Below are 19,575 nucleotides of genomic sequence, written 5' to 3' on the forward strand. Positions count from 1 at the left end.
CTCCCATAAATATTCCAATCTTCTTGATCAGATCGTCATTCTTCTCCACCAATACTTCAATTTCTTCTTCATAATCTTCACGTGTAGCCTTGAGTTCTTCCTCTAGTTCCTTGATTCTAGTCTTAGCCTTCTTCAGATCTATCATGTCGGCGCACATCTGAATCTCCTGTCGTCGAATGTGCTGGTTTAACTCCTGAATAAAAGCTGCAATTGATCTATCTTTCCTGGTGCTGATCATCTCCCAGTGTTCATCTCGGCGCCCACAATTCTGGTAGATAGTATCCTTAAGATCCTTGCGGTAGACTTCTCCAATGCGTCCCATGGCGATGTGAGCTGTCATGCTCTTTCCTAGACTCCAAGTTGGTGCATCAAAAGAAAACTCTATGGGCTCAGTGACTGGCATGAACGTCCTTCCTGGAACTTGAACTTGAATCATCCAGCACTCTTCTTCAAGTAAAGTGGCGTTGTAGGTTCCCGTGAAGCTTGGTACTCCTATGTTCAGGTATCTAGTGACTTCCTTCAAGTGGCGTCCAAAGGGTGTATCTTCGTCCGGTTGGGTGAACTTGTTCCTTGCATCCGCCATCCTAAAGAGTAGAAAAGATGAGAAGTCAGAAGAGAGGAGAGTGAGTAGTGATCTAGGTCTTTAGCTTAGTGGTCATGTCCTATAGTCAGCGTGTGCTCTGATACCATCTCTGTAGCGACCAGACCTCAAACAGTCTGATCTCTGTCAAAAGAGAACTTATCACAATAAATATGGCTGAAGGTCATCTAATAACGATAACAGCGGAAGACTTGGAAGATAAGGGAGTCCATCATCTCCAACGGCATCACTGAGTATAGAACCACGACCTAAAAACTCCTTAATCGTCGTTTGAAAAGTCTGCAACATTAACGTTGCAGCCCGAGAACGGGTCAGCACATGGAATATGCTGGCAAGGTAACACATAGAGAGTAATGGAATGCAACAGCTATACTATATGCATATTTGGCTGGTGGAAAGCTCTATGGTTACAGTTTTTGCGTAAAGCCAATTTTTCCCTACTTCAAAGGAATAAATTTAATTACTATCATGGTGGTTGTTAAACATTGAGAATGGTTGACAGCATTCTCAATCCCAATTAAAACATCATTAAAACCCAACAAAATTAACTTTAGAGTAACATGTTGAGATTCACATGATAATTCAGGTACTAGATACTCAAGATGTCCATAACCGGGGACACGGCTAACCATGATTAGTTTATTACACTCTGCAGAGGTTTGCGCACTTTTCCCCACAAGACTCGATCGCCTCCGTTTGGTTTCTCGCACTACAGGTGTTTGAGAAACGGATGACCGAGACATAGTCTTTCAGAAGCGCTAGCACCTTACGATCGGGTAGACCGTACCACCTACATCCCCTACATCTGCTAGTCTACCACTGTAAGAGTTCGCACAACTTAGTCAACTATGCCAGAGCCCATAATGGCTTGTGGCTGCACACGGAAGTTTCTAGTATGAATAATCTCATGATCCCTTTGAGCCTGGGTGGCGGTCCAAAAGAAAACAGGCAAGTCCTGGAAACCCCAGGTGCCTCAATCCACCCAGATGTGTGTTTAGGGTTGCCACCTTAGATAAACCATTAATTATACAATCTCACATCTGTCATGGATATCACTCACCCAATCCACGTCTACTAGCATAGCATGGCATAATAAGCAAACGTAGAAGTAACTCCCAAAGGTTTGATAATAAACAGGTAATAGGTACTACCTCATCTACTTCCCATCCCACAATTTAATTAGATCCTAATCATGCAATGTGTGAGGATTGATCTAATGCAATAAAACTGGGTAGTAGAAAAGGTATGATCAAAGTGTTACTTGCCTTGCTGATGATCCGCGAAACCTAGAGATTCGAAGTAACAGGCGGCGCACTCCGGGTATTCTATCGCAGAAAACAAACAAGCATACAATAAGTACTCATCTAATGCACAGGTAAAACTCAAATAGAAGATCTAACCAGAAAGTTCAACTTAAGAACCCTGGTTTGCGAAAAGAATCAAATCGAACGAAGCAAAAGAAATCAAACGGCGAAAGAAAACAACTTCGTTCTAGATAATCTGGATCTAGGGCAAATTTTACAGTAGCAAAAACTTGTTTAAGTTGATTATTCGGAAAGAGGGTTTCGAGACGAAACTCCAGGCGCTTGAATCGCCTGATTCCGATAAACGAGCGAAAAGTTATACTAAAACGAAAATCGGATCGGAAATTGCGATCAGAAAATAACCGAAAAATCCGACGAAAAGAAAAACACGAACAGATTTATTTTTTTAACGGCACGGAAGTCGAGGCAGCGGCGAACCTCGGGTGGCGCGCAACTCCGGCGGCGGGCTGGGGCTGGCTAGGGTTAGGCGGCGGGCGGGCTGGCTCGGCTCGGGCCTCGGGCGCGCCTTATAAAGGCCCTACGCCAGGCGGAGTCCTGGCCGAGTACGGCCCAAAGTCGGTTCCGCGTTTTTTTTATAATTCCGCTCGGAAGAAAAATAAAAAGAAATACTAAACGGACTCCAAAAATCACGAAATAAATTTTCCCGGGTTTCTAAAATCAAGCCCGATAAAGTGAACATTTATCTGGGCCCAAACTACAACTTTAAAAAAACGCGCATTTTTCCTAAAATCAAATAAAATACCAAAAAACTCTGAAATAAAACTTATTTGATTTTTTAATTAAATCCTCAATATTTCTATATTTTGGGAAAGTCATTTTATTCCCTCTCTCATATTTTTGCAATAGAAATAATTGATGATAAAATAAATAAAATCAAATGATCCTGTTTACATAATTTGAGAAAACTCAAATATGTAAATAATGAAATCCCCAACTCTCTCCCTGGGTCCTTGAGTTGCTTAGGATTTTCTAGGATCAAAACCAAAAGCAAAATAAAACATGATATGCATGATGACCTAATGTATAACATTCCAAATTGAAAATTTGGGATGTTACAAACCACCCCCCTTAAGATGAATCTCGCCCTCGAGATTCGGGTTGGCTAGAAAATAGGTGAGGGTGGTCTTTGAGCAAATCTTCCTCTCGCTCCCAGGTGGCTTCATCCTCCGTGTGGTGGCTCCACTGAACTTTGCAAAACTTGATAACCTTGCTGCGAGTAACTCGGCTGGCAAACTCGAGAATCTTGACTGGTTTCTCCTCATAGGTCAAATTGTTATCCAACTGAATTGCTTCCAATGGCACTGTGTCTCTCAAAGGTATGTCAGCCATCTCCGCGTGACACTTCTTCAACTGAGAAACGTGGAACACATCATGAACTCCTGTCAATCCTTCTGGCAATTCCAACTTGTAAGCCACTTCTCCCATACGCTCCAAAACTCGATATGGCCCTACAAATCGTGGCGCTAACTTCCCTTAAATCCAAAGCGCTTAATCCCTCGAAGTGGGGATACTCGAAGATAAGCTCTGTCTCCAACTTCGTCCCATGACAACGGTGTCCTGCACCTCCTTCCGTACAAAGCTTCGAAAGGGTGCCATCTTCAAACTGGTCTGATAGCTATTATTATAAGAGAACTCTGCATATGGCAAATTATCGTCCCAACTAGATCCATAATCTAGCGCACAAGCTCTCAGCATATCCTCCAAAATCTGATTGACTCTCTCGGTCTGTCCATCTGTCTGCGGATGAAAAGCTGTACTAAATTCTAGCCTAGTACCCAAAGTCTCATGCAACTGCTTCCAGAACTTTGAGGTAAACTGGGTTCCTCTATCTGATACGATGCTCCTCGGAACTCCATGCAAACATACGATCCTGGTCATGTATATCTTTGCCAACTTAGCACTGGTGTAAGTGGTCTTTACTGGGATGAAATGTGCTACCTTCGTCAATCGATCGAACTACAACCCAAATCGAGTCATAGCCTGAACGAGTCCTTGGTAATCCCGTGATAAAATCCATGCCTAGCTTATCCCACTTCCATTCGGGTATCGGCAATGGTTGCAACAATCCTGCTGGCTTCTGATGCTCTGCCTTTACTCTCTGACATACGTCACAAACTGCTACATACTCCGCAATATCCTTCTTCATTCCGGTCCACCAGAAAATATCCTTCAAATCCAAATACATCTTGGTATTTCCTGGGTGAATCGAATATGGTGAATCATGTGCCTCTTGCAGAATCAACTTCTAATCTCCGGGTCATTGGGCACATAAACACGGTCTTCAAACCATAGGGTGTCGTGCTCATCCTCACGAAATCCTTTAGCCTTTCCTTTGCTCAGTTTCTCCTTTATAGCAATCTCTTTGTCAGTTTTCTGAGCTTCTCTGATTTTATCCATCAAGTTGACTGAATTTCTAGCTGCTACATAGCCTCTCGGAACTATTTCCACACATAGTTCACGAAGATTTTCTGCTAACTCCTTGGGTATTTCTCCCGTCATTAGTGTATTGACATGACTCTTACGGCTCAATGCATCAGCTACTACATTAGCCTTCCCGGGATGATAATGCAATTTCATATCATAATCCTTGATGAGCTCCAACCATCTCCTTTGTCTGAGATTCAACTCCTTCTTGTGAAAATGTACTTCAAACTCTTGTGATCCGTGTACACCTCACAATGTTCCAATGAGGAAATGTCTCCATGTCTTCAATGCATGCACTACGGCTGCTAACTCCAAATCATGCGTGGATAATTCAACTCATGAGGGCTTCAGTTGTCTTGAGGCATATGAAACAACTCTCCCTTCCTGCATAAGCACTGCTCCAAGTCCTCGACGTGAAGCGTCGCAATACACCTCATAATCCTTGGTTTGATCTGGCAAAATCAACACTGGTGAGGTAACCAAGCGTTTCTTCAACTCCTGGAAACTAGCCTCACACTCCTCAGTCCATTTGAACTTGGTATCCTTCTTCAGCAACTCCGTCATAGGCTTCAAATCTTTGAGAAAATTCTCAATAAACCTCGGTAGTATCCTGCGAGTCCAAGAAAACTCCGGATCTCTCCAACTGTTGTTGGTGCTTCCCACTTGGTCACGGTTTCAACTTTAGCGGGATCTACTGCTATACCTTCTCGGATATAACGTGTCCGAGGAATCCTACTTCCTTCAACCAAAACTCACATTTGCTGAACTTGGCATATAATTGATGTTCTCTGAGCTTTCCAAGTACCAAACGCAAATGCTCCTTATGCTCCTCTTCATTCTTCGAATATACCAGGATATCATCAATGAACACTACGACGAACTTATCCAAAAACTCCATAAACACTTTGTTCATCATGTTCATAAAATAGGCAGGCGCGTTAGTCAGACCAAATGACATAACGGTATACTCATACAGTCCATATCTTGTGGTGAATGCTGTCTTAGGTATGTCCTGCTCTCGAATCTTCAACTGGTGGTATCCTGATCGCAAATCGATCTTGGAAAACACTTTAGCTCCTTGCAATCGATCAAACAGATCATTGATCATTGGTAGTGGGTACTTGTTCTTGATGTTACTTCATTCAATCCTCGATAATCAACAACCATCCTTAACGATCCATCCTTCTTCTCCACTAGAAGTACTGGCGATCCCCAAGGCGAAGAACTTGGGCGAATATATCCCTTATCCAGTAACTCCTTAATCTGCTTCTTAATTTCCACCAAATCCTTTGTTGGCATCCTATATGGTCTCTTCGATATTGGCCCAGTGCCTGGTAAAAGCTCAATCAAAACTCAATGTCTCTATCCGGTGGCATGCCTGGCAACTCTTCGGGAAATACATCAGGAAAATCCTTTACCACTGGTACTTCCTCCTGCACAACTCCTGATAAGGAATTTACTTGTGTCCTCTTTGGCACATGCCGGGATACATACTTGATCCTTCTCCCTTCTGGTGTGGTAAGCAAAATTGACTTACTAGCACACTCAATATTCCCTTCATACTTTGATAACCAATCCATGCCTAATATCACAATCCAATCCTTGTAGATTCCAATACTATTAGGTCTGAGGGAAAACATAGTTACCAATCCTTAATCTAACCGATCACACCATAGACTTGCCACATACTCTGCTCCTGGCGAGGTTACTAACATGGGTGACCTAAGGGCTTGGGTTGGTAGGTTATACTTATCCACAAAATCCCCTTGATATGTATGAATGCGAATGCACCAGATCAAAAGAAACGAGTGCAGTAAATGACTTAACCAAAAACTTACCTATTACTGCATCAGGGCTGAGCTTCAACCTCCTCCACATTAACGTGGTTCACCTGTCCCCTGTTGAAAGGGTTCGGCTTCTTTCTCCAGAACTTCCATTGCCATTTTGGCCTTCAAGGACATTCATTTGCATAATGGCCTGGCTTCGAACACTTATAGCAAGTGACGTGGCTCGAGTCCTTCTTGGCTGGGGTTGATGGGGTGCTGCTGTTATGGCCATTGCTTCCTCCATTCCCATTACCATTCTTGGTGCCATTGTGATTGTGCGAGCTATCTACTCCATGGGTATGCTGAAAATGTCCTCCCGGTCTAGGGGTAAAATGAGGCTTCTGCTGAGCTCCTGAATTATACTTTCCTTGTCCATACTTCCTCTTGCGGTTCTCAATTTGCTGCTGCTTCCCTTCAATCATAAGAGCACGATCTACCAACTCCTGGTAGTTGTTGAAGGTGGCTACCATCAACTGCATACTCAACTCATCATTCAATCCTTCCAGAAATTTCTCCTGCTTAGCTGCATCCGTAGCAACGTCATCTAGGGCATAACGTGCTAGCTTACTAAACTCCTCCACATACTGGCCAACTGTCCGTCCTCCTTGGCGCAAGTTATGAAACTCACGTTTCTTCATGGCCATTGCTCCTGCTGAAACATGGGCAGTACGAAAAGCCTGGTGAAACTGGTCCCATGTGACAGTGTCGATTGGGAAGGTGGCTGTGAAATTCTCCCACCAAGATGCTGCGGGTCCTTCTAACTGATGTGCGGCAAACTTCACCTTCTCCACATCTGCGCATCCTGCTGTGGTCAACTCCCTAGCTATCTTGCGGAGCCAATCATCTGCTACTATCGGCTCGGTGCTACTGGAAAACACCGGCGGATTCAGCCTAAGAAAACGGGCTAAGTGGTCAACAGGTGGTGGTGGGGTGGTGGGTTGTTCTTGTTGTTCCCCTGATTCTGATTCTGGACTAGCAACTGCATCAGGGTGTTCTGCTGCTGGATCAACTGGGTGAGCTCCGGCGGAAAAGCAAATCCGGGGTCATGTCTCGGAGGCATCTGAGGGTTTAGAAGAGATGAGATATAAGAATACAGGGGGTCTAAAGGGAAAACACTACCCATATGCACATGAGGCAAAAGCACACAATTCACTTCAATCAATCAAACAAAAGCATACAATCGATCTAGCTATCGCAAAAGTGCTCGGACTACTATATTTACATGGTGGACTACTACTACTGATGAGGTGGTCTACTAGAAATATTCTACGGTTGTAGACTCCATGATATCTGCTCCTGCTTCATCAACATAGTCATCATTGCTACTATCTTGTTCCGAGTCGGTGCCGTCAATGATGATGTAGTCTTCCGGGCTAATCTCCTTGGGTTCTTCGTCTTCATCTACTGGTGTCGGGCCTCCCATAAATACTGCTAGCTTCATAGTTAGGTCGGCATTCTTATCCACCAATACTTCAATTTCTTCTTCATAATCTTCGCGTGTAGCCTTGAGTTCTTCCTCTAGTTCCTTGATTCTAGTCTTAGCCTTCTTCAGATCTATCATGTCGGCGCACATCTGATTCTCCTGTCGTCGAATGTGCTGTTTAACTCCTGAATAAAAGCTGCAATTGATCTATCTTTCCTGGTGCTGATCATCTCCCAGTGTTCATCTCGGCGCCCACAAATCTGGTAGATAGTATCCTTGAGATCCTTGCGGTAGACTTCTCCAATGCGTCCCATGGCGATGTGAGCTGCCATACTCTTTCCTAGACTCCAAGTTGGTGCATCAAAAGAAAACTCTATGGGCTCAGTGACTGGCATGAACGTCCTTCCTGGAACTTGAACTTGAATCATCCAGCGCTCTTCTTCAGGTAAAGTGGCGTTGTAGGTTCCCGTGAAGCTTGGTATTCTATGTTCAGGTATCTAGTGACTTCCTTCAAGTAGCGTCCAAAGGGTGTATCCTCATCTGGTTGGGTGAACTTGTTTCGCATCCGCCATCCTAAAGAGTAGAAAAGATGAAGTAGTCAGAAGAGAAGAGAGTGAGTAGTGATCTAGGTCTTTAGCTTAGTGGTCGTGTCTTAAGTCAGCGTGTGCTCTGATACCATCTCTTTGTAGCGACCAGACCTCAAAACAGTCTGATCTCTGTGCTCCGGTGTCATCCCTGGATCAGTAATGCTGACACCACACAGTACTCGAAGGATATATCAGAAGTAGCAATCACACACTTATTACATCGAGTGTCTCAAAAGAGAACTTATTACAATAAATATGGCTTAAGGCCATCTAATAACGAGACCTCAAACAGTCTGATCTCTGTGCTCCGGTGTCATCCCTGGATCAGTAATGCTGACACCACACAGTACTCGGAGGATTTATAGCAGAGTAGCAATCACACACTTATTACATCGAGTGTCTCAAAAGAGAACTTATTAAAATAAATATGGCTTAAGGCCATCTAGTGACGATAACAGCGGAAGGCTTGGAAGATAAGTGAGTCCATCAACTCCAACGGCATCACTGAGTATAGAACCACGACCTAAAAACTCCTTAATCGTCGTCTGAAAAGTCTGCAACATTAACGTTGCAGCCCAAAAACGGGTCAGCACATGGAATATGCTGGCAAGGTAACACATAGAGAGTAATGGAATGCAACAGCTATACTATATGCATGTTTGGCTGGTGGAAAGCTCTATGGTTACTGTTTTTGCGTAAAGCCAATTTTTCCCTACTTCAAAGGAATAAAATTAATTACTATCATGGTGGTTGTTAAAACATTGAGAATGGTTGAAAGCATTCTCAATCCCAATTAAGTAGCATCATTAAAACCCATCAAAATTAATTTAGAGTAACATGTTGAGATTCACACGATAATCCAGGTACTAGATACACAAGATGTCCATAACCCGGGACACGGCTAACCATGATTAGTTTGTTACACTCTGCAAAGGTTTGCGCACTTTTCCCCACAAGACTCGATCGCCTCCGTTTGGTTTCTCACACTACATGGTGTTTGAGAAGACGGATGACCGAGACATAGTCTTTCAGAAGCGCTAGCACCTTACGATCGGGCAGACCGTACCACCTACATCCCCTACATCTGCTAGTCTACCACTGTAAGAGTTCGCACAACTTAGTCAACTATGCCAGAGCCCATAATGGCTTGTGGCTGCACACGGAAGTTTCTAGTATGAATAATCTCATGATCCCTTTGAGCCTGGGTGGCGGTCCAAAGAAAACAGGCAAGTCCGGGAAACCCTAGGTGCCTCAATCCACCCAGATGTGTGTTAGGTTGCCACCTTAGATAAACCATTAATTATCAATCTCACATCTGTCATGGATATCACTCACCCAATCCACGTCTACTAGCATAGCATGGCATAATAAGCAAACGTAGAAGTAACTCCCAAAGGTTTGATAATAAACAGGTAATAGGTACTACCTCATCTACTTCCCATCCCGCAATTTAATTAGATCCTAATCATGCAATGTGTGAGGATTGATCTAATGCAATAAAACTGGGTTGTAGAAAAGGTATGATCAAAGTGTTACTTGCCTTGCTGATGATCCGCGAAACCTAGTGATTCAACGTAACATGCGGCGCACTCCGGGTATTCTATCACAGACAAACAACAAGCATACAATAAGTACTCATCTAATGCACAGGTAAAACTCAAATAGAAGATCTAACCAGAAAGTTCAACTTAAGAACCCTGGTTGGCAAATAGAATCAAATCGAACGAAGCAAAAGAAATCAAACAGCGAAAGAAAACAACTTCGTTCTAGCAATCTGGATCTAGGGAAAATTTTACAGTAGCAAAAACTTGTTTAAGTTGATTATTCGGAAAGAGGGTTTCGAGACGAAACTCCAGGCGCTTGAATCGCCTGATTCCGATAAACGAGCGAAAAGTTATACTAAAACGAAAATCGGATCAGAAATCGCGATCAGAAAATAACCGCGGAAAATCCGATGAAAAAGACAAACGACGAACAATTTTTTTATTTTTTTCTTATTTTTTTAAAAAACTACACGGAAAACGAGGCGGCAGCGAACCTCGAAAGTCGCGCAGCTCCGGCGGCGGCGGCGGCGGTGGCGGCTGGGGCGGCGGCTAGCTAGGGTTTGGGGCTGGTGGCTGGGCTCCTCCTCTCGGGCTTCGGCGCCTTATAAAGGCCCCCGGCCAGCGGTGTCCTGGCCGGTTACGGCCCGTAGTCGGTTCGCGTTTTTTTTAAATCTGCTCGGAAGAAAAATAAAAGAAATACTAAACGGACACCAAAAATCATGAAATAAATTTTGCCGGGTTTCTAAAATCAAGCCCGATAAAGTGAACATTTATCTGGGCCCAAACTACAACTTTGAAAAACACGCAGTTTTCCTAAATTCAAATAAAAATACCGAAAAACTCCGAAATAAATCTTATTTGATTTTTTTATTAAATCCTCAATATTTCTATATTTTGGGAAAGTCATTTTATTCCTCTCTCATATTTTTGTAATAGAAATAATTGATGATAACATAAATAAAATCAAATGATCCTGTTTACATAATTTGAGAAAACTCAAATATGTAAATAACGAAATCCCCAACTCTCTCCGTGGGTCCTTAAGTTGCTTAGGATTTTCTAGGATCAAAACCAAAAGCAAAATAAAATATGAGATGCATGATGACCTAATGTATAACATTCCAAATTGAAAATTTGGGATGTTACAATTAATCTTCCAACATTTAGTTATTTCCTTTGCTTTTATTTTACTTTTCTTCTTTATCATAAAAATACCAAAAATATTATCTTATCATATCCATCAGATCTCACTCTCGTAAGTGATGTAGGGATTGACAACCCCTTATCGCGTTGGGTGCAAGGATTCATTTGTTTTGTGCTGGTGCGAGGGACTCGCGCGTAGTCTCCTACTGGATTGATACCTTGGTTCTCAAAAACTGAGGGAAATACTTGCGCTACTTTGCTGCATCACCCTTTCCTCTTCAAGGGAAAACCAACGCAGTGCTCAAGAGGTAGCAAGAAGGATTTCTGGCGCTGTTGCCGGGGAGGTCTACGCAAAAGTCAACATACCAAGTACCCATCACAAACCCTTATCTCCCGTATTACATTATTTGCCATTTGCCTCTCGTTTTCCTCTCCCCCACTTCACCCTTGCCGTTTTATTCGCCCTCTCTCTCTATCCTCTCTCTCTTTTCCGTTTGCCTCTTTTTGCCTTTTGCACTTTCTGCCGTTATGTCTGAAATTGGGGAAATTATTTTCGATATGGACAATAATAATATCATGAAAAACTCTAATGCTCCTGCTAAACAACCCCCTATCTTACATTAAAAAAATTCCGTATTAGTAGTGGTAATACTATTGGAAAAGGAGTTATCCATGATTTCTTTACTTGTGCCGGTGCATTACCTTTTATGGGTAGTTCTATCCTTCATAGAACTAGTAGTCTTGCGAACGTTATTGCCATGCTTCTACTTGAACTTGAAATACAATTCATGCACATGCACCCTTGCATACAAAGGATTTTCCTAGAATTTTCTAATATTGAGCATTCTTCTGTTAAGCGTGCCGCTACTATCTTTTTAGCTCATGAGTTTATATTCGTAATAAAAGGGGCCAAAGAAATCTTTGCGCATTATAGGGTGGACGCTTGCCGTCCTCCCATAGAGGCTATCCTTTTTGATCAAGAAGAAATAATGCGTTTTCAATCTCTAGACTATGTTGCTTTCAATGAAAATCTTAGAGAAAGGGTTCCTACCAATGTTTTAGTTGATAAAATTTCTGAACTTAATGATGATTTGGCCATTCAAAATAATGAACTAGGATATTCTCTTGTGTATAGGCTCACAAAGTTCTGTCAAAAGAATGCTTATAATGATGAATTGGTTGTGCAATACGAAGGGCCAAGGGAGGAACCTATACCTCCCAAAGTTGATCTTGGGGACTTTTGTCCCATTAAATTTAGCCCTTTTGATTACGTTTTCTTTCCTAAAAGAAAACTTGCTGCCGAATGTCGAGAATATGAAATGAGTTTTAATGATCTATCTTACTATTATGGCAATACCTAGATCTATCCTTGTCTTTTATGCCTAGCTAGGGGCGTTAAACGATAGCGCTTGTTGGGAGGCAACCCAATTTTATTTTTATTCCTTGCTTTTTTCTCCTATTTACTAATAAATAATTTATCTAGCCTCTGTTTTGGTTGTGTTTTTTGTGTTTAATTAGTGTTCGTGCCAAGTAGAACCATTGGGAAGACTTGGGGAAAGTCTTGTTAATCTTGCTGTAAAAAAAGAGTAACTTTAGCGCTCACGAGAACTGCTTCCATTTTTATTTGGAAAGTGCTATTTAGTTAATTCTTTTTGAAGATGATTAATAGATAAATTCCTAACATCCTTCAATTTATTTTAGAATTTTTGGGGTTCCAGATCTTGCGCTAGATACATATTACTACAGACTGTTCTGTTTTTAACAGATTCTGTTTTCGTGTGTTGTTTGCTTATTTTGATGAATCTATGGCTAGTAAAATAGTTTATAAACCATAGAGAAGTTGGAATACAGTAGGTATAACACCCATATAAATAAATAATGAGTTCATTACAGTACCTTGAAGTGGTCTTTTGTTTTCTTTCGCTAACGGAGCTCACGAGATTTTCTACTTTAAGTTTTGTGTTGTGAAGTTTTCAAGTTTTGGGTAAAGATTTGATGGATTATGGAACAAGGAGTGGCAAGAGCCTAAGCTTGGGGATGCCCATGTCACCCCCAAGATAATCTAAGGACACCTAAAAGCCAAAGCTTGGGGATGCCCCGGAAGGCATCCCCTCTTTCGTCTACTTCTATCGGTAACTTTACTTGGAGCTATATTTTTATTCACCACATGATATGTGTTTTGCTTGGAGCGTCTTGTATGATTTGAGTCTTTATTTTTTAGTTTACCACAATCATCCTTGCTCTACACACCTTTTGAGAGAGACACACATGATTCGGAAATTATTAGAATACTCTATGTGCTTCACTTATATCTTTTGAGTTATATAGTTTTGCTCTAGTAGTTCACTTATATCTTTTAGAGCACGGGTGGATTTGTTTTATAGAAACTATTGATCTCTCATGCTTCACTTAGATTATTTTGAGAGTCTTAAATAGCATGGTAATTTTCTTAAATAATCCTAATATGCTAGGTATAAGATTATAATAAAATTCTTTATGAGTGTGTTGAATACTATGAGAAGTTTGATACTTGATAATTGTTTTGAGATATGGAGATGGTGATATTAGAGTCATGCTAGTTGAGTAGTTGTGAATTTGAGAAATACTTGTGTTAAAGTTTGTGATTCCCGTAGCATGCACGTATGGTGAACCGTTATGTGATGAAGTCGGAGCATGATTTATTTATTGATTGTCTTCCTTATGAGTGGCGGTCGGGGACGAGCGATGGTCTTTTCCTACCAATCTATCCCCCTAGGAGCATGCGCGTAATACTTTGCTTTGATAACATGTAGATTTTCGCAATAAGTATATGAGTTCTTTATGACTAATGACGAGTCCATGGATTATACGCACTCTCACCCTTCCACCATTGCTAGCCTCTCTAATACCGCGCACCTTTCGCCGGTATCATACACCCACCATATACCTTCCACAAAACAGGAACCATACCTACCTATCATGGCATTTCCATAGCCATTCCAAGATATATTGCCATGCAACATTCCATCGTTCCGTTTACTATGACCCGCTCCATCATTGTCATATTTCTTTGCATGATCATGTAGTTGACATTGTATTTGTGGCAAAGCCACTGTTCATAATTCTTTCATACATGTCACTCATGAGTCATTGCATATCCCGGTACACCGCCGGAGGCATTCATATAGAGTCATAGCTTGTTCTAAGTATCGAGTTGTAATTCTTGAGTTGTAAGAAAATAAAAGTGTGATGTTCATCTGTGACGCCCCGAGACCGATGCGTCAGGTGTCTTCCAGTTTTTCGCCGTCTTTGCCATGTCATTTGCTTGCGTGTTGCATCTTGTGATGTCATCATGTGAATTGCATCATCATGTTTTCAAAACTTGCATCCGTCCGGGTTCCCCCCAGTTCCGTCCGTTGTCTGTTCTGAGCCCAGACACACTTGCATGCGCTCGCGGCACGTCCGAAATATTATTTTATAGGTGGCCGGAAAATGTTCTCGGAATGGGTTGAATGTTGGCTTGCGGTGTTATTTTGTTGTTTGTAGTTCGCCTGCCAAGTTTCATCGCATTCGGAGTCTGTTTGACGCCCCAACAGTTAACATATAGCGACATTATAGCCGGTCATACGTCGGGCGTTTCCAGTATCCGGAAACATGTGCCGGGCTTTCCCTCTCTTTCCTTCCTAGACCGTCTACACAATCCATTACTTACCGCCAGGCCCAATTTAACCTCTCTCGTCAGCTCGCGGCCCTCCTCGCGCGCGAGTCCGAAAGCTGTCGCTGACCCGACCTGGGCAGTCGTCACCATTGGGTCTGGATCATCCCCAAACATCTATAAACCATCTCCGTTTTGTTAACTGGGCTCCCTAACTATTTATTCACAGCCGTCCGATTTTGATCAGAGGGACCAAATCACCAGCATCTAGTTCCCCTACCTATTTATACCAGACCAAACCCTAGAATCTAGGATTATGTCCCATCCATCCCATCCCCACGCCGCCGCCACTCCTCTTGTTTTCAGCGCCGAACCAACCAACCAGCCTCCATCTTGCCGGATCCAAACCCAACGACCATCGATCCAAAAATCCTCTCGGCCTCCATCCTGCAGCCTCCGACCACCTCCCTCGTTGTGCGCACCCATCCACGAGCAGCCCAAGCCGCATCAGCCAGCCGCATCACCTCCCTGCTCGATTGTGTGCTCGAGGCGCCCGAGTTCCTCGCCTGCTTTCACTAGAGGAGCACCAAGGCATCACCTCTTCCTCCTGTTCCTTTCTCCCTCTCTCATCTCTCTTCCCTCACCACGAGCTCCCTTGTCTATGTGCCTACAGGAGCTTCCACCACCGCGCCATGGGCTCATTCCCCTGCTTCGTCTCGTCCGGGGCCTCTACCTCGCCGGATTCGAGAACCCGCCGCCCACCAAGTACCTCGCCGACGCACCGCGTCGCCCGCTCATTCCCCTGCTTCAACAGAGCGTGGTGCCATGCCTGCCTCCTCTGCCTCACGCTCGCGCCACCGACCTGTGCTGACTCTGCTTCGAGCAGAGTGTTTTCCCTGGTCCGGCTCGTCTCCGAAACCAGCGCCGAACCCCGTCGCCCTCGTCTATCCGGCGAGCCACCGGCGATCTTCTTCCGAGATGAGCGCTGCAGCCCCTTCTTCTTCCCCTTCCTAGTGCTCCCCCATACCTCTCGGTCTCATTCTTCTCCCTCTCGTAGGGAACCGACTTGGTCGCCGCCCGTTCATCGCCTCGCTGTCGGATCTGGCAAGCTCCGGCCTCCCTTGCCTTCTCGCGTCACCGGAGTCCTACTAGTTCCAAGCCCCGCCGCTGCTGCCTCCGCTTCGTCTGAACCACACCCCTGCTTCGCCTCGAACAGCTGCAGCGCCGCACACCTCCTGCACGCGCGCACGCACAGCTCCAGCTCCCTTGCTCGATCCGGTCCCCGTTGACCGCGAGCGTCGGCTGGGTCATAGCCGCACCAGGCCCAGCGTGCCAGCCTGCCTCTACCTCCTCTGTAGACGGGCCAAAGCCCATGGGTGAGGCCACCCCCAACGCCTCCTTTTTTTCTTTCTCTGTACTGTTTCGGCCAGCCAGTTTCGGCCAATGATGGTTTTTTTAGTTCTGCGATTTTAGCAATTATCCAGAGAGCGCCAGTTTTACAGTTTGGTCCCTAAACTTCATGCATTTAATAACTTCTCAACCGTGCATTGGTTTAAAATAATTTATGTATGAAAAATGCTTAGTTTTTCATCTAGTTTCATAATATCCAATTTTCATCCATGTTCGAAATGTTTAAAATGATGTTTGCTTTAATTTGCTTAGATGATATGCTAAAATGATTTAATTCATAACTAAATAACCGTAGCTCCAAATTTAACAAACATTATATGTAAATGGGGTAGAAAAATGCCTAGTTTAACATGGTGTACTGACTTTGCATGTTTAACAACTCTAAAATTTGGTTTAGGGCAGAACAGTACCAATCCTAAAATATGCATATGGGGATTTTCCGGAATTGTTGTTTGTTGCTTCCGGCCTTATTTAAACTTTCCTAGTTAGGTAGTTTTATTATGCTTCACCTCTTGCCATGTTTAACAAAATTTAATATTGTCGGGTACATAAACGAGAGAGAACTAAATAAGCCATGTGTTGTTCCGTCAATATGCAACTCGTTGCATACGGAGCTCCACTTAACTTGTAGTGTTGGTTGTTGCACTTTGCCATGCCCTGCCTAATTAAACCGGACATGCATCATACTTGGTTGTGCATCATGCCATGTTTATGTGATGGTTGTTTACTATGTTGTTTGCTTCTTTTCGGTGTTGCTTCTTCTTGTTAGTTCCGGTAACGTCGCGTTTGTGAGGATCCGTTCGACTATGTCCATTTGTCTTCTTCATGGACTCGTTCTTCTTCCTTGCGGGATCTCAGGCAAGATGACCATACCCTCGAAATCACTTCTATCTTTGCTTGCTAGTTGCTCGCTCTATTCCTATGCCGCGAAACCTACCACTTGCTATATCATGCCTCCCATATTGCCATGTCAAGCCTCTAAGCCACCTTTCCTACAAACCGTTGCTTGGCTATGTTACCGCTTTGCTCAGCCCCTCTTTTAGTGTTGCTAGCTGCAGGTGAAGATGGAGTTTGTTCCTTGTTGGAACATGTTTACCGTTTGGGGTATCATTATTATTATATCTTGTTTACTTTAATGCACCTATATACTTGGTAAAGGGTGGAAGGCTCGGCCTTATTCTTGGTATTTTGTTCCACTCTTGCTGCCCTAGTTTCCGTCATACCGGTGTTATGTTCATTGATTTTGCGTTCCTTACGCGGTTGGGTTATAATGGGAACCCCTTGACAGTTCGCCTTGAATAAAACTCCTCCAGCAAGGCCCAACCTTGGTTTTACCATTTTCCACCTAAACCTTTTTCCCTCGGGTTTCCGGAACCCGAGGGTCATATTTACTTTAAACCCCCGAGAAAGTGCTCCTCTGAGTGTTGGTCCAACCTGTCAAGAGCCGGTGGCCACCAGGGGCAACTCTGGGTTGGCCTATCGGAATCTTGGACAATCCGGTGTGCCCTAAGAACGAGATATGTGCAGCTCCTATCAGGATTTGTCGGCACATTTGGGCGGCTTTGCTGGTCTTGTTTTACCATTGTCGAAATGTCTTGTAACTGGGATTCTGAGTCTGATCGGGTCTTCCTGGGAGAAGGAATATCCTTCGTGGACCGTGAGAGCTTGTGATGGGCTAAGTTGGGACACCCCTGCAGGGTTTCAACTTTTGAAAGCCGTGCCCGCGGTTATGGGAAGATGGGAATTTGTTAATATCCGGTTGTAGAGAACTTGACACTTAACTTTATTAAAATGCATCAACCGCGTGTGTAGCCGTGATGGTCTCTTTCTGGCAGAGTCCGGGAAGTGAACACGGTTCTTGTGTTATGCTTGAACGTAAGTAGTTTTAGGATCACTTCTTGATCACTTCTAGCTTCTCGACCGTTTCATTGCTTCTCTTCTCGCTCTTATTTGTGTATGTTAGCCACCATATATGCTTAGTGCTTGCTGCAGCTCCACCTCTTTACCTTACCCTACCCATAAGCTTAAATAGTCTTGATCTCGCGGGTGTGAGATTGCTGAGTCCTCGTGGCTCATAGATACTTCCAAACAGTTGCAGGTGCCGATGATACCAGTGCAGGTGACGTAACCCAGATCAAGTGGGAGCTCGATGAAGATCGCGTTCGTTATGTTGTTTCGTTTCTAGTTGATCAATAGTGGAGCCCAGTCAAGACGACCGGGGATCTAGCATTTGGGGTTGTCTTTCTTTATTTTGGTTTCGTAGTCGGACCTTGATTGTATTCCGGATGATGTATGATATATTTATGTATTGTGTGAAGTGGCGATTGTAAGCCGACTCTTTATCCCTTTCTTATTCAGTACATGGGATGTGTAAAGATTACCCCTCGTGTGACACGCCTACTATGCGGTTATGCCTCTAAGTCGTGCTCCGACACATGGGAGATATAGCCGTATTGTGGGTGTTACATCATCACTATTAGAGCATTGTCCCAAGTGAGGAAAGGATGATGGAGACTATGATTCCCCCACAAACGTACCCCCAAACGATCAGATACGGAGCCAAAACCCTAATTCCACCACCGTAACTTTCTATATCCACGAGATCCCGTCTTGAGGCCTGTTCCGGAGCTCCGCAGGAGGGGGCATCGATCACGGAGGGCTTCTACATCAACACCATAGCCTCTCCGATCAAGTTCACGGTGATACGTTATCGGAGCACCACCCCCACGCTTGGCACAAGCCAATGGGAGTGCCCATACACATGTACTCAAGTATCCTTTGTTGGTGGTGATGGTGAGGATGAAGTGGTAGGCTTGTCCTCCGGCTTCCATGGCATAGGTTCACCATCATAAAAGGATGCACGAGTCTGCGGAGTCCTGAAACTTACAACTAAACTCATACCTTTGAATCTTGCCTCATATTCAAAATTTTGATTTTGAAGATCATAAACTTGGCCCTAGAGATAATTGATTCGTTCGTTAAGGTTGAAGATGATGTCTTTCATAGACTTGCCACCCACCTTGTGGTCATGGGTGAATTATGTGATCCTGGAGTGGTTGGCACTAAGTCTGCTTTCCAGCATCCCTTGGCATTTGAAGATCTCCTACTCCACCGCCTCGAGTCTGGCCTCCACGCTTCCCGTCTTCCGAGGCCCTCAAATGTCCTGGATGTGGAGCACCCCTTCACGCATCTCAATGGCATGAGGGTGCTTCATCACCTCTGGTAGGTAGGGGTTAATGAACTTCTCATAGAACTTACCCTTGGTAGAGCTTGGTGGCGCCATGGCGATCTAGATATGTCAGAAAAACAACACAAAACAAGAATAGGCGATATCTCTATGATACGGTGGTAAAAACCTCGGGAAGTACTCCCTCCGGTCCTTTTTAGTTCGCATGTAAGATTTGACTGAAGTCAAGCCTCGTAAAATTTGACCAGCTTTGTAGAAAAAAGTGCCAACATTCACAATCTGAAATCAATACCACTAGATGTGTCATGACTTAAAGTTTCATATTATATAACTTTAGCATGGCAGATGTTGATATTTTTTGATATAAATACGGTCAAACTTTGTGAAGTTTGACTTTAGAGAATTCTAATATGCAGAGTAAAAAGGACCGGAGGGAGTATATATAATGATTTTTTTCATGCAGGACAAGTA

Source organism: Triticum urartu, chromosome 6 (genome assembly GCF_003073215.2).
Source record: "Triticum urartu cultivar G1812 chromosome 6, Tu2.1, whole genome shotgun sequence".
Taxonomy (NCBI): Eukaryota; Viridiplantae; Streptophyta; class Magnoliopsida; order Poales; family Poaceae; genus Triticum; species Triticum urartu.